Consider the following 10,974-nt stretch of genomic DNA (forward strand, 5'->3'; position numbering starts at 1 on the left):
TGGCTCTTATTCTGTTGCAAGACTACAACTCCCATCATGCCCAGATGGGGATCGTTGTTATGCAAAAAGCCATAGAGCCACAGGTTGGGGGACTCTGTTACAGGTAACTTAAGGTGTTTTTTTTCCCTTCACAATCCAGAACCATCACATGAATGCGCATACACAATATACAAAGTTATACATACACAATATACACAGGTATACATACAGAAGTCACATGTCACTGGTTTACCTGGACATTACATAGGACCGAGCAGCGTCAGTGTTACTACAAAGTTTGTCCAAATGTTTGTTTTTTTCATGGAAAGTTCTCCAGTAGGTGGCGCTGTTACCAAGACAGACCTACATAGAAAAGTCCCATCTGGACAGCAATGACAGAGACCAAGGAAAAGCTTTGGAGACATTGTTTCCTCAGTCTTCCCCAGGTCTGGTCACCACAGACAGACACATGTCACTGGAGCTGTGGCCCCTGCACCCCCACTATCACAGCTCGGGCCTATGTTGTGAGAAGCATCCCCCCCCCGCCAGGACACACAGCAGCCACTCACAGGACAGCAGGCAGCCAGGGGCCCGAGCAGGCCGCCTGAGGACACAAACAAAAAGTGCTGAACGAGAAGAAGCTCTCACCGCCCCCAGAAGGATGCAGAAAGGTGGGGGAAGCCGCTTCCGGTTTGAGGGTTGTTTTGGGTCTAATTTTTCCAACGTTACTGGTTTTGTTACCAAGGCTAGTATAAAAACAAGGAGCTCGCCACCCAAAGGACGGGGCGAGAACGCGTCTTATTTTCGTTGCATAGGCTTTGTCAGCTTATTTATGCCTCTTTCGCTCTCCGTCCACAGCTCGGTGGGACCCAAAATGGCGGCGACGGGTTCGGCCTCCCCCCCTTCTTTCGCTCGTTTGCTCTCTTTCCCTGTCTTTCACTCTCCTCCGCGGTGGAACCAAGGCACACCCCCTCCACACGTGTTTTGACAGGCTATTGGGCGACTCGGCTGTCAGTCATAGAAATGCCGCCTTTTCATTGGACCGTTGTACTGTCGCTCAAGATCGCCCGTCCCAGTCTTGGCTCCTATTGGATGAGACGGACGAGCGAAAGAGGCGGGATTTGGTTTGCTGTTGGGCAAACGACCTGTCAATCATACTGACGTTTATAAAAGCGCTGGCTGGGAGGCGGGGCTTAAGTGGAAGAGATTGATTGGGTGGCGGGGCTGTCAGTTTGTGCGTGAGGGGACCGGGCAGGAAGAGCTTGTTGGTTTGACGACACGTATGTCAATCGCAGCTATAAGGAAAGGAAAAGGAGCGTGATTGGAGAGATGGCATGTCAGGTTTCACCGTGGACACCGAAGAGACTGCAGGCTGACAGTATGAAACGGAAGGCGGGAACGCTTAACGATCGGATCGGCGTTCGTGGACATTGTGCGAGCTAGATCGGCAGATCGGAGCTTACCTTCTGGCGCGTTCTCTTCCTTAACGAGAGATTCCGATGCACTAAATTGTTGCTGGTAATAGGGAGTCCTAAGGCCCGCAACCCGTGTTTTGAAGCTACATCTCCCAGAATGCAATGCAGCGGAAGTTGCATTCTGGGAGATGTAGTTTTAAACTTCTGTCATTAGTATTTTCAGTACAGTAGTAGGGGAACACTGCTAAGGCACAATTCACATTACACTTTTTAATACTGTTTTCCTCTCAGAGAAAAAAAGGCAGCATTGGATTCGCTGCATTCTGTACTCTAGTGTTTCCCAATCAGTGTGCCTCCAGCTGTTGCAAAACTACAACTTCCAGCATGCCCGGACAGCCTTTGGCTGTCCGGGCATGCTGGAAGTTGTAGTTTTGCAACAGCTGGAGGCAAACTGGTTGGGAAACACTAGGGTACACCAACTTACCACCTTTGACTTTAATGGCATCCATCGGGTTTCCTTCAAGGCGTTCGCCATTTTAACAGACAAAATAACGCAGGATATTTTGTCTGATTTTTGGCGGAATTTGTGATGGCGTCCTCCTCCTAATGGAACATCCAGTGCGAATGTTAAAGGAGTATTGCAGTGAAAAATAACTTATCCCCTATCCAAAGAATCCTGTCTAGCTGCAGCATCATCTTTGTCCCAGTTGAAGCACAGACTGGGACAAAGTCCAGTAAGTGAGGGTGGGACTAGCACTCCTCTGTGCTCACTCCTGTCCTATCAGACTGCAGCATGAGAACAGAGAGGCGGTTACAGAGCAGCCTGCAGTGGTTGGATGAAGAGACACAGTACAGCAGACTCAGGGAGAAAGTTAATACATGCGCTGTGTGGGCGGGCTTTCCTGAGCAGTAGATTTAAAGGGTAGCTCCCACCTTTTTTTTTTTTTTCTGTCCCTGCCTATTGCCGATCTCTCCCTAACCCCCTCCCTGCTTTTAAATTATTATTTTTTTTTACTATATAAAAAATGCCTTTCTGTCTGCCTGGTAGTGTGCTCACTACCAGGCAGACTTCCCCAGCAGGCAGATGTCACTGATGCCTGCTGGGGGGGCCGACTTGCGCCCTTAGATCACCTATACAGGGTGCCTCCAGCTGTTTCACCACTACAACTCCCAGCTTGCCCTGACATCTATTGGCTGTCAAGGCATGCTGGGAGTTGTAGTGGTGAAACAGCTGGAGGCATCCTGTGCAGCCCCCCAACAATAAATTTTTGTTTTCTATGGCCGCGGCGCTAACAACCACCACCCCCCCCCCCATCCCCGATCCCGACATACCCAAGTGCTGTGTCCAGCAACAGCGCCGCGTATATGCTGGGAGGCGGGTGAGGCCAGGGAGCCAATTCGCTCTCAGCGCTTGCTTCGGCCTGTCTGGCAGGGAGCGAGCGCAGGCTGAATGAATAAGGACCGATGCCCAGCCGGCATCGGTCCGAATTCATGCGTGACGTCACGCCAGCCTGCAGCCGGCCACTAGGAGGGAGACCCCTAGTGGCCGGTTTTCAAATGTAAAATAAATTTAATGGAAAAAAAAAATAGATCTATATTAGAGATATGTTGTAGTACATGAGTACTACAACATATCAAAAAAAATGTTTGGTGACAGTGCCCATTTAAGAATGAGTTAGCAGCAGAACAGAAGCTTATGACTTGTAAAAGCATTTGCATGACCCAATGAGTAACATATAGAAGCATCATTTTATTTTTTCTGTGATCTTATGCTTTAAATGAGTACTGTGGTGCAGTAACCTTATCCCCTATCCGACCACTGGGACCCCCTGCGATTTCATGCATAGCACCCCGGCTTTCCGAGGAACGAAGAGTGTCGTTCCTCGCATGAAGCGTCAGCTGACCCGCCCCCTCCATGTATCTCTGAGAGAGCCGGAAATACAGTGTTTGGGTATCTCCGCCTCTCCAACAGACATACATGGAGCGGGCGTGTCGGCTGCCCTTTCGTGTGGGGGTTGACACATCCCATTCCTGGGGGTTGCCAGGGTGCTGCGCAAGAGATCTCAGGGGGTCTGACTGCTGGTACCCTATACTTTGAATAAAGCATAAGTTGTACTACACCACAGTACTCTTTTAGGGCAGGGTCTGTGGCCATGTAGCTCTGTGTGTCTGCTCATAACGACAGACTATGGTATTTTTATTTTATGTTTATGCCGCTCACTGTACAGGATCATTTAAAATACCCCTTGAAACTATTCCAACTATGTAATAGTTTGTTTTTATGCTGTACCTTTGCCTTCATTTTCTGTGCTTTTATAACGCTAAAATTAACCATTTCAGACCGTCAGCAAACGGTGGAGAGGTGTGGTCAGGAGTCCGCAATGCAAAGGGCCACTACGCCTCTCTCCCCTGTCAGGACTTTGCCTGCTGTGTGATTGACTGGCATAGCACTGATCAGTAATATCAATGATCCACTTGTACAGCCTGCCAGAAGGCAGACCATACAAGAGGATGGCAGCGGAACGGCCCAGAGCAGGTGAGGGGACCATGGGCTGTCACTTTCATTTATCTGACCCCTACAGTCACGCTGTCACTAAGCACAGGAAAAGTTTTAGATTCCTTGAATAGTATTGATCAAGCCATCTAAAGAGTAAAGGAAAAATATTTCAAAATAAACTGGTGCTAGAAAGTTATATTTGTAAATTACTTTTATTTAACACCTTAAGGACTCAGCCCTTTTTTTGCAAATCTGACCACTGCATTAATAACTCTGGGATGCTTTTACTTTTCATTCTGATTCCAAGATTGTTTTTTCGTGACGTATTCTACTTTAACATAGTGATAAATTTTCACTGTTACTTGCATCCTTTCTTTGTGAAAAATCACCAAATTTCATGAATATCTAGCATTTTTTCTAAATTTGAAAAACTCTGCTTGTAAGGAAAATGGACATTCCAAATAATTGATATATTGATTCACATATACAATAGGTCTACTTTATGTTGGCATCATAAAGTTTACATGTTTTTTTACTTTTTGAAGACATTAGAGGGCTTCAAAGTTTAGCAGCAATTTTCAAAATTTTCACGAAAAATAAAAAATATAATTTTTTCCAGGGACCAGTTAACTTTGAAGTGGATTTGAGGAGCCTTCCTGTAAGAAATACCCCATTATAGAAACTGCATCCCTCAAGGTATTCAAAATGACATTCAGAAAGTTTAACCCTTTAGGTGTTTCACAGGAATACCAGCAAAGTGGAGGAGAAAAATCAAAATCTCCATTTTTTTTTTTTTTTTTTTTTTTTTACACAAACATGTTCATGTAACACAATTTTTTCCCCATTTCTACAAGGGATATGGGGAGAAAAAGCCCCTAAAATTGGTAGGTATGAAAATACCTCAAATGTTGACAAAGTGCTCTGCAGGCTCACAACATGGCTCAAGAGGGAAAGGGCAACTGTGTGGGGTTTTGGAGAGCAAATTTTGCTGTCATGGTTTTAGGGGGCATATTGCATTTGGAACCCCACCATGGTGCCAGAAAAAAAAAAAAAAAACACCACATGGCACACTATTTGGGAAACTACACCCCTCAAGGAACATAAGGGGTACAGTGAGCCTTAACACCTCACAGGTATTTGACTGGTTTGTGTTGAAGTTAGACAAGAAAATTGAAAATTAGATTTTTAACACTAAAATGATGGTGGTACTCCAAATTTTTCTTTTTCACATGGTGTAGTAGGAGAAAATGGACCCCAAAATTTGAAGCCTAATTTCTCCCCATTAAGGAAACACCCCATATGTGAATGAAAAGTGCTCTGCTGGGGCAATACAGGTCTCTGAATAGATGGAGCACCATTTTGCTTTTGGAAAGCGAATTTTGCTGGAATTGAAGTCGGGGGCCAAGTCCATTTACAAAGCTCCCATGGTGCCACAACAGCAGAATCCCCCCACATGTGACACCATTTTGGAACGTAACAATGGCTACATAGAGTACTTACACCTCACAGGTTTTTTGAACAGTGGGCCGTAAAAGTGAAAAATTAGATTTTTAACACTATAAAAATAGTTACCCCAAATATTTCATTTTCACATAGGCGAAAAGGGCCCCCAAAATTTGTAGTGCAATTTCGCCTGAGAAAGAAGATACCCCATATGTGGATGTAAAGTGCTCTGCGGGCGCACTGCAATGCTGAATAGGAGTGCCATTGGGCTTTTGGAGTGAAAAGTTTCTTGGAATTGAAGTCGGGGGGCCATGTGCGTTTACAAAGCTCCCATGGTGCCAGAACAGCAGAAACCAACCATGTGACACCATTTTAGAAACTACATCCGTTAAGGAAGGTAACAAGGGTTATAGTGAGTACTAACACCTCAGCGTATTTTTGAACAGTGGGCTATAAAAGTGCAAAATTAGATTTGTTAATACTGAATTGCTGGTATTAACCCAAATTATTTAGTTTCAAAAGTAGTTATAGAAAAAAAGCTCCAAAAAATTTCTCCAGAATAACAAAATACCCCATATAAGCCAGAAAAGCATTATGCGGGTGCAAAACAGGACTTAGGAGGGAAACGGCACCAATGAGATTTGAGGCCTAAAGTGGTGCTTTGCACTGCAATGAGGTTCTGACATAAAATTAAAAAAACCCTGGCAAGTGACCACAATTTTGAAACTACATCCCCTTCAGGGAAGGTAACAAGGGTTACAGTGAGTACTTACACCTCACAGGTTTTTTGAACAGTGGGCCGTAAATTGAAATTTTTATTTTTTTTTTACACTAAAATAACACTAAAATGCTGAGGTTAACCATTTTTTTACATTTTCAGAAGGGGTAATGGGAGAAATTGGGTTACAGATTTTCGAGGGCTTTTTCTCCTGACTATGGAAATACATCCACATATGGGGTAACGTGTTGGGCGGGGACGCACAACAAGGCTCATAATTCATAGAGGTCTGTTTGCATTTGAGGCCTATGGCATATCAGTAGCTGACGGTTACATACATTCAGAGGAAAATACAAGAATGAAACACCCACATGTGACACCATTACAGAAAGTACCCACCCTGAGGAATTCTTATAGGGGTACAGAGGACATTTTGACCGCACGGGTGATTCAAAATCTGAAATTTTCAGGGACCAGATAAGTTTGAAGTGGATTTGAGGGGCCTTTCTGTACCCATTATAGAAACTACACCCCTCAAAGTATTCAAAATGACATTCAGAAAATTTTAACCCTTTAGTTGTTTCACAAGAATAGCAGCAAAGTGGAAGAGACAAATCAAAATCTGCATTTTTTTTTTTACACTAACATGTTCTTGTAGCCCAATTTTTCATTTTTAAAAGTGGTATAAGGAGAAAAAGACTCTCAAAATTTGTAGCCCAATTTTTCTTGAGTATGGAAATACCTCATATGTTGACATAAAGTGCTATGCGGGCTCACAACATGGCTCAAAAGGGAAAGAGCAGCTGTGGGATTTTGGAGAGCAAATTTTGTGGTCATGGTTTTTGGGGGCCATATTGCATTTAGGAAGCCTCCATGGTGCCAGAACAGCAAAAAAAAAAAAAACATCCACATGGTGCACTATTTAGGAAACTACCCCTCAAGGAATGTAACAGGGGTATAGTGAGCCTTAACCTCTTAAGGACCCATGACGTACGTGTACGTCATGAGTCCGCTCCCAATCTATAACGCGGGGCCAAGGCGTGGCCCCGCGTCATAGCGGGTCGGGCCCGACCTCTAACAACGGCCGGGACCCGTGGCTAATAGCGCGCGGCATTGATCGCGGGTCCTCGTGCTATTAATCCTTTAGACGCGGCGTTCAAAGTTGAATGCCACGTCTAAAGTGAAAGTAAAACCATGCCGGTTAGCTCAGGGAGCTGTTCGGGATCGCCGCGACGAAATTGCGGCATCTCGAACAGCTTACATGACAGCCGGAGGATCCCTACCTGCCTCCTCACTGTCCGATCGCCGAGTGACTGCTCAGTGCCTGAGATCCAGGCATGAGCAATCAAGTGGCAGAATCATCACTCAGTGGTTTATGAGAAACCACTGAACAATGTAATAGATCAGTGTGTGCAGTGTTATAGCCCCCTATGGGAGCTATAACATTGCAAAAAAAGAAGTGAATAAAGATCATTTAACCCCTGCACTAATAAAAGTTTGAATCACCCCCCTTTTCCCATAAAAAAGTGTAAATAAAAATAAACATGTGGTATCGCCGCATGTGGAAATTGTCCGAATTATAAAATATATAGTTAATTAAACTGCACGGTTGATGGCGTACGTGCAAAAAAATACCAAAGTCCAAAATAGTGAATTTTTGGTCACTTTTTATAGCATGAAAAATTGAATAAGTCCTATCAATGCATGAATCAATAGTCCTATCAATGCAAAAATGGTACCGCAAAAACTTCAGATCACGGCGCAAAAAATGAGCCCTCATACCGCCCCATACGCAGAAAAATAAAAAGTTATAGGGGTCAGAAGATGACAATTTTAAACGTATACATTTTCCTGCATGTAGTTATGATTTTTTTTCCAAAAGTACAACAAAATCAAACCTATATAACTAGGGTATCATTTTTAATCGTATGGACCTACAGAATAAAGATAAGTTGTAATTTTTACCGAAAAATGTACTGTGTAGAAAGGGAAGCCCCCCCCAAAATTACAAAATGGTGTTTTTTTTTTTTTTTTTTTTTAATTTTGTCTCATAATGATTTTTTTTTTTTTTTACGTTTCGCTGTAGATTTTTGGGTAAAATGACTGACGTCATTACAAAGTAGAATTGGTGGCGCAAAAAATAAGCAATCCTATGGATTTTCAGGTGCAAAATTGAGTTATGATTTAAAGGTAAGGAGGAAAAAACAAAAATGGAAAAACCCCGGGTCCTTACTCCTCCGTGCCCAGGCTGCAAAATGAAACAAAACAAACTTTAACTCTCCTTCCTACGTTCCCCCGTTGTGATGATATCAGTGTCCTGTGCTCCGGTTCCTGTCTTCTTCCACTTTCTGTGGGTCAGTGAGTCACTCTGCTTTCAGTGTATCACCGGCTGCAGCAATGTCCTGCTGCGGCCGGTGATACGCTGAGAGCAGCATGACTCACCGACCCGCAGAAAGCGGAAGAAGACAGGGGGAACGTAGGAAGGGGAGTTAAAGTTTTTCATTTAATTTTGCAGCCCGGGCACAGAGAATTAATAATAAAATGCGCCATAGTACTCTAACACTTCACAGGTTTTTGACAACTTTGCATTGAAGTTGGATGTGAAAATGGAAAATGGTTTCAAATTTTTAACACTAAAATGCTGATATTAATCCAAATTTTTCTTTTTCACAAGTGGTAATAGGAGAAAATGCCTCACAAAATTTTAATCCCCATTTCTTCTGAGTATGGAATTACCCCATATGTGGATGTAAAGTGCTCTGCTGGCACATTACAATGCTCAGAAGAGAAGGAGAAAATTTGGCTTTTTGAAAGAGAATTTTGCTGAAATGGTTTTTGGGGGGGCATATTGCATTTAGCAAGTCCCCAGGATGCCAGAACAGCAAAAAACTATTTGGGAAACTATACCCCTCAAGGAACGTAACAGGTGTTTGACAGGTTTGTGTTAAACTTGGATGAGAAAATGAAAAATTAGATTTTTAACACTAAAATAATGGTGTTACTCCATATTTTTCATTTTCACATGGTGTAATAGGAGAAAATGGACCCCAAAATTTGTAGCCCAATTTCTCCCAATTAAGAAAGTCCCATATGTGGACGTAAAGTGCTCTGGTGCACTACAGGTCTCAGAACAGAAGGAGCGCCATTGGACTTTTGGAGAGAGAATTTTCTGGTATTGAAGTTGGGGGCCATGTGCATTTACACACTCCCATGAAACCCCACATGTGACACCATTTTGGAAATTACACCCCACAAGGAATGTAACAAGGGTTACAGGGAGTACTAACACCTCACAGGTTTTTTTTAACAGTGGGCCGTAAAAGTGAAAAATTTGATTATTTTGCAGTATATTGATAGTGTTACCCCAAATGTTTCATTTTCACATGGGGTAATAGGGGAACAGGCCCCCAAAATTTGTAGTGACATTTCACCTGAGAAAGAAGATACCCCATATGTGGATGTAAAGTGCTCTGCGACCGCACTGCAATGCTCAGAATAGAAGGAGCGACATTGCGCTTTTTGGGGTGAAAAGTTCGTTGGAATTGAAGTCGGGGGCCCCCATTGTGCAAGAACAGCAGAAACCCAACACATGTGACATCATTTAGAAATTCTTTTTAGTTTCTCAAGTAGTAAGAGAAAAAAGCTCCTCAAAATTTGTAGCCCAATTTCTCCAGAATAAGGATATACCCCATATATGGCAGTAAAGCACTATTCAGGTGCAAAACAGGGCTTAGGAGTGAGACAGCACCGATGAGATTTGAGGCCTATAGTGGTGCTTTGCACTGAAAAGGTCGAGGATCTGACATAAAATGTAAAAAAAATTTTTAAAAAAAAGGCACGTGACCACAATTTTGAAACTACACCCCTCAAGGAAGGTAACATGAGGTACAGTGAGTACTTATACCTCCCAGACTTTTTGAACAGTGGATCGTAAATTGAAAAAAAAATTTACACAAATGTTGGAGTTACCCAATTTTTTTTAAAATTTTCACAAGGGGTGTAATGGGAGAAATTGGGTTACAAATTTTGGAGGGCTTTTTCTCCTGAATATGGAAATACATCCAAATATGGGGAAACGTGCTGGGCGGGTGCACAACAAGGCTCAGAATTAATAGATGTTTGTTTGCATTTGAGGCCTATGGCATATCGGTAACTGAAGGTTACATACATCCAGAGGAAAATACAAAAATGAAACACCCACATGTGACACCATTACAGAAAGTACCCACCCTGAGGAAAGGGTATAGAGGACATTTTGAACACACAGGTGTTTCCTAAATTTAATTTCCAGGAAAGGATGAAGGGTAGCTTTTGAAAATTGCCATTTTTAACCTATGCTCTGCTTCATCTTTCTGGGAACAACAAATTTTCGCCTGGAAATACGACAGACCTCATGAGCGAGAACTCTTCGCATTTGAGGCGGATGTTGCTTACGGACCTAATGGTTACATACATTCAGAGGAAAATACAAGAAAGGAACACCCACATGTGAGCCTATTACAAACAGTACACCCCCTAGGGAAGGTGTATAGGGGTGAAGTGAACATTTGGAACAGATGGGTGTTCCCTAAATTTATTTTCCAGGAATGGATGAAGTGTAGATTTTGGGAAATTTTTAATTTTATTACTGATATGCCAAATATTTTCCCAGAATGATGACTCAGAATATAGCCAAAAGTAAAAATTATGCCCACCCCAAACCCTACACTCTGAATCATCATTCTGGGAATGTGATGTGTGTGTGTGTGTGTGTGTGTGTGTGTGTGTGTGTGTGTGTGTGAGACCCTCCCTATTCTGTTACCTCAAATGCGCACCCTGCTCAGGTGGGGAGAGAGCGCTGTGCATTTGAGGCAACTTGAAAACCCCCAATGCTGTTGACTCTGTGTCCCATGACTAATTTTTTTTTTGGTGGGGAGGATATA

The 10,974-nt window shown here is 43.1% G+C and overlaps 1 protein-coding gene across 14 annotated transcripts in view; it reads right to left on the reverse strand.

Annotated features, from left to right (window-relative positions):
* CNOT3 (CCR4-NOT transcription complex subunit 3) overlaps positions 1–1,520 on the reverse strand; it is an 86,117-nt gene extending 84,597 nt beyond the window's left edge. For 10 of the 14 annotated variants that reach the window (XM_056542600.1, XM_056542595.1, XM_056542589.1 and 7 more), the window contains exon 1: positions 628–960. The gene's annotated coding sequence lies outside the window, so the exon portion shown is untranslated. Of the gene's footprint in view, positions 1–548; positions 564–627; positions 962–1,442 lie in introns of those variants that run through there. The other 4 variants (XM_056542599.1, XM_056542590.1, XM_056542602.1 and 1 more) reach the window with 4 other exon arrangements.
* Between the last annotated feature and the right edge of the window lie 9,454 nt (positions 1,521–10,974).

Source organism: Hyla sarda, chromosome 10 (genome assembly GCF_029499605.1).
Source record: "Hyla sarda isolate aHylSar1 chromosome 10, aHylSar1.hap1, whole genome shotgun sequence".
Classification (NCBI taxonomy): domain Eukaryota; kingdom Metazoa; phylum Chordata; class Amphibia; order Anura; family Hylidae; genus Hyla; species Hyla sarda.